Here is a 5,327-nt window from a genome sequence, read left to right as displayed (position 1 = left end):
TTTTTTTTTTTTTTTTTTTTTTTTTTTTTTTTTTTTTGGCTGGCTGGCTGGTTATTTTAGTGTACTTTTCTTTTAACTGTGTTTTGGTTTCTGGGTTAAGATGGTAAAAAAACTGGTGATGTTTCATCCACTTTTATTCTCCCACTGAATAATTCATGATGGACTGGAGAATCTCAATGATTGGTTCACCATACTCTGGCAGAAATTCCTACTGACTGCCATACCTTGAGTAAGAAATTCTTGGTAACCAATGCAGACTCAGACCTCTTGAAAAACGAAAAGCAGGCCAAGCTGGATAAAAGCCAAAATTACTGTTTGCCAAATTACACTGTTGGGTTTCGTGGAACAGCTAGGACTCTCATATACCTAAAGATAGTGAAAAGATGTATAGAGGTTACTGAGGTTGGAAATATATGTTGAGTTTAATCTAACACTGTAATTGACAGTGGCCTTTCAATGAAGATTTAAGGAATTTGGAATCTATTCTGCAGGCAGAAGGGAAAGTATTGATGATTTTGAGCAGTGACAATAGGATCAGATGCATGTTTTAAAAGATCTAGAAGTGTAAAGAGTATATGTATATTAGGGCTGGAGTAGCTGGAGGCTGGGCGACAAACTTATTGCAAGGCTCCACATAAAATCATATGGACCTCAGTGAATCCTATCCTCAGGTAAATACTAATAATTAAAAGGGCTTCACCATTTGTAGAGCTTTCAGATGATTTATCCTTAATATTATTATCCTCACATCTGCTGATGAGCAAGCCTCTCAGGATCTTCTGCTCCAGTCTTGTGATGGTAGCATGTTCCTGCCTCTGGTGGTACTAAACCCTGGGCAATCATCTCTGCTAGGAACAGCTGTTCGTGGTGACTGCTGTGAAACCAACAGGATGGCCTCTTTTCTATTTAGTCCTAAGAGTGGGCATAAAGTAAGCATTTGTAAGATTTTACTGAAACTTCTGGAGTATAAAAAGGAAAATGCTACACTGAATATAATTACAACTATTCAGGCACAGGCCCACCCCAGAGTCTCTTACCAAGTTAACTCTCCTGTTTGTCTTTCTTTTCTGCCTTCACGTGGCTTCAGACAGCTCACCTTCCAACCACTGGAAGTGTTTACAGCATCTCCACATCTCTCCACAAGGTGGAGTTCAAGGCCAAATTTTTCACTAGCCCCAGATACTCGAAGGAGTATTTTTTTCTTCATTTGTATTCAATGTAAGGCCTGCCTCCTAGGTCTTTATTTCCTATTCACACATTAAATCTGACAGTGGCAACGTATTCCCTGTGGAGGAAATTCTGTCTAGGCCTAAAGCAGTGTGGCCTAGCTTTATGGTTTAATAAAGACAATCACACAATATCCAATATATTTCCTACATCACATGTAGGCCATTAACAGTCTGATCAAGACTGGGCTATGTCAAATCGAACACAGCTTCTAGACATCAAGTGATTATAAACTCTGGAGGTTCAGTCTCACTCATAGCACCTGCCTTAGCCTGTTTGCTGTTGCTTATAACAAAATACCTGAAAATTTATTTTTTTTTTTAATAACTTCCTACAGCTCTGGAGTCTGGGAAGTTGAAGATTGAGGGGTCACATCTGGTGAGGGCCTTCTTGATGGTAGAAACTCTGCAGTCCTGAGGTAGCACAGGGTATCACATGGAAGGGGGCTAAGTATGCTAACATGGTAGCTTAGGTCTCTCTTTCGCTTCTTATAAAGCCACCATTTCTACTTCCATGATAACCCATCAACAGATTAATCCATTCACAAGGCCAGAACCCTCTGATTCAATCACCGTACCTCTGAAAGGCCATACCTATGAATACTACCACATAGGAGATCAAGTTTCAACATAAGTTTTGGAGGAAATATTCAAACCATAGCAGTTTCTGTGTATTTGTGTGCATGCATGCACACATGTGTGTAGAGACACAGAGAGAGGACTAGAGAGGCAGAGATACCTATACATATGTACACCTGTACATTAAATGAAATTATGTACACATATACAACGTTATAAAAATGGAACCATAGTATATATCCTCCTTTATAAATTTCTCCACTTAATAGAACGTTAACATGTTTGTAGGTTCTTTTATGCAGAGTTACTTCTTTTATAGTATTCCATTGTGTGAATAACGCATAATTTATTCAGTAAATCCTTGTTGATACATATTGGGACAACTTTCAAAATTTGGTTATTATGAACAATGCAACCAAGAACATTGTCATACATGTATTGTTATACCCAGGAGAGTTAGAAAGGAAGTGCCACACTCTGAGTTCCAATTGAGAGTCCTTTATTACCGGTGACCGAGAGTCAGCTACTGCTCAAAATCTCTCCTTCCCTTCTGATTTCCTTTTATACCTAACCTAGAAGAGAGGGGAGAGGGAGTCTAGCTGAAGTGGAATTTTACAGAAGCAGAACAAGCAAGTTAGTAGGAGGAAGCTGGTAACCAGGAGGCAGGAGGTTCCCATAGTTGCTGGTTACTAAGACTATTTCCATACAATCATCAAGGAGGGTTGCAGGGGGGACTTTCCATACAATCAATCACCAAGGGGGGGAGTTTCACAATAGCAGGCAGACTTGCCAAGCAGGATATGGTTATAGCAGTTACAGGTACTGAGAACAGGTGACCCCAACCTCAGCTGTTCAAGGCTCTGAAGTAGACCCAGTAATGAACCTGAGGGGGCCATGGCAGGGAGGGCGAAGCTAAGCTGGAGCTTGTCAGGCTTATTTCTAAGGTGAAGTCAGGTTACTTCATTTCAATATATTGTGTACTTATACATGAATTTTAATAGGATGAGCTGTAAATATAAATATTTATTTCTTATCTTTCCAGGTAAAATATTGTTAGGTACCTCCTTTGGAGTTCTAGACTCAGGATGAGATTACAGAAGATATGCTCAACATCCTCCTTTGACCTGGTCCCAGTTTCACTATATTTGATAGATGCTTTACAGTCTCTGGTAAGGAGGTGTGCAATTCTCTGATTTTATTATAGTTTTTAGGGAATTTTATTTTGTACATTTCAACCAAAAAAATTACATAAATAACAGCTCCACTGAAAGCTGTATTTTAAATGAACAAATATTGGTACTTTGTGAACACATGTGGTGCTTTTTTTTTTCTCTAATTATTGGCTATCAATCTTATTTTACTAAATATATACTGACAAATTTATTTTGGTCCATTTATTTGAGTTCAAAGACTATTTCATACTCTTCCCAGTGAAACAGTCATGGGCCATTGCTATCTTCAAAAGAACTAAATATATAAGTAGCAGCTCTCCTCAAAAAAGATGACAAAGTCTTCTTTTCCCTTTAGAACATAAATTTCAGTGGCTGGTAAAACTATTTTAGCAACAATATGCTCACTTCTTCTATGATATGTTTTTCTTCTCTACTAAGTTCAAAGTTTCTCTCAGTAACCATAGCAACTCAAAATTGTTTCTCTACCTTACTGAAGTTGCCCTCTTCCACTGATCATTAGGACATTAACTTTTAGAATCATTTGTTTTTGCCTCTTGTTTTGAAGGCAGCTTTTTAATTTCCTCAAATAATTGCAATGGAACAAAAAATTGTTCTCTTTTTTACATATGTGCACTTTTATAAGAGATGTAATGTTTGTAAATAAAAGTTTTAATTTATCAAAAGCATGTCTCTAAAAATGTGAGGGTTATAAAGATTAATAATAGTAGAAATATCTGTGTACCAGCCACTCAGAATAATTCTAGTTAGATATAGTTATTGTAAGGACAAAAAAGAAAATGGATCTAAAAAGGTAAATAAGTGAGATCATTGCATAGTTCTTTACAGTTTAACAAGAGTTGTTTAGATAGGACCTGCTCCACACTTATTTGATTCTCCGTTTTCCACTGAATTTCCTTTCCAAACAATGTACAGTGTTTCCAATATCTATCAAAATTTCATAAAAGCTATGATTCCCAACTTATACAAACTGTCCATCAAGATGTTTTCTCCCAAACATTGCATTCTTGAACCAAGCCATTAAAGACTTGGACTGTGACACAGTTTTCATTCTGAGAACCATACACATCTGTGTAATTACCATCACTCCCATTTTCTACCCTATACAGGGAATCCCTATGGCCTTAGGCTTACACACACAACTGGGAGCTATAAGGACCAGAAAAAGTAAAAAGTGATCCATTCTGTAAAGACCCTTCATTGCCTACCAAAGAAGAAACAATTCCACAGGAAATGGCTTAGACAGAGTCATCCCAAACCCAAGCCACCTCTACTGGCTGGAAATCATCTGTGGAGTGCCAACCCACACTAACCAGCCAGGCATACCCAGCGCTTTCACTCTCATAAAAGACTAAACTACTGTAAACCCAAAATAAAATTATGAACCCCCCACCTCCACAAACCATCTGAATGGACATCTTCCTCTGCCAGGGCACTGTAAAATTTAACCTGAAAGACTGGTTCAGGATATGACAGAAAGTTCGGGGGGGTGGTCAGACCTGCCTCATTATGTCCTCCAACATTAACATGAGCACAGACCTTAAGTGTGATAAGAAACATAATGTATTCTCTCTGAAGCCTTCTACCTGGAGGCCCCATCAGGATGATGAAACTTTGGTGTCTACAACCTCGTACTATAATCCAGACATTGCATTTTATTGATAATAACTCTTTCAACCAGTTGTCAATCAGAAAATTTTTAAATCTGCCTATAAATTGGAAGTACCCCCCCTTCCAGTTGTCCCGTCTTTCTGGACCGAATCATTATGTTCTCAGGATATCCTGAGGGCTGTGTCACAGGCCATAGTCACTCATATTTATCTCAGAATAAATCTTTTCAAATATTTTACAGAGGTTGACTCTTTCTCCACACTATGCCCCTATCCTCTGTCCCCAGTCACCACAAAAACACAACCCCCAGCTCCACTTACACCCTTATCCCTCACCCATCCACTCAACAAACCCCGCCCACACCTTCACACACCATTCCACTCTCATCTCCCAAACTCAAGAACAAACCAATCAACCCCCACACCCACCCGCTGCACACATTGCAGCTCAGATAATCAGACGGTGTCTCTCTGAGGGTCCTATCAGCCAGCCTTTTTCCCTACCTGGGGGATTTACCACACAATAGAGCCCAGTATACAAGTTGAAAGCCAATTTCTCCTGGGCCAGTACCAGCCTGAAAAAAGGGAGGGGCCAGCCTAAGGGCCTCATCTGCTAGGGAAGGTTCCCAGCTATTCCCACTTGGAAAGAAGCTGGGAGAGATCAAAATTCGAGCTGATTTGTTAGTTCTCACTCTTCTGCCCCTATCCGGACCTCCGCCCTG

The 5,327-nt window shown here is 39.3% G+C and overlaps 2 long non-coding RNA genes across 2 annotated transcripts in view; one reads left to right on the top strand and one right to left on the bottom strand.

Annotated features, from left to right (window-relative positions):
* The window catches only part of LOC116541715, a 6,789-nt gene extending 5,952 nt beyond the window's left edge, over positions 1–837 (bottom strand). The window contains exon 1 of the long non-coding RNA XR_004264910.1: positions 749–837. This is a non-coding gene — a long non-coding RNA (uncharacterized LOC116541715). The remainder of the gene's footprint in view (positions 1–748) is intronic.
* Positions 823–3,770, top strand: LOC116541714. Its single transcript, XR_004264909.1, has 2 exons — positions 823–929; positions 2,848–3,770. It is a non-coding gene; the product is annotated as an uncharacterized LOC116541714 (long non-coding RNA).
* The last annotated feature ends 1,557 nt before the right edge of the window (positions 3,771–5,327 follow it).

Source organism: Sapajus apella, unplaced genomic scaffold (assembly GCF_009761245.1).
Source record: "Sapajus apella isolate SASKATOON/1434 unplaced genomic scaffold, GSC_monkey_1.0 scaffold154, whole genome shotgun sequence".
In the NCBI taxonomy this organism is placed as follows: Eukaryota; Metazoa; Chordata; class Mammalia; order Primates; family Cebidae; genus Sapajus; species Sapajus apella.
This window is presented reverse-complemented; position numbering and strand designations above follow the sequence as displayed.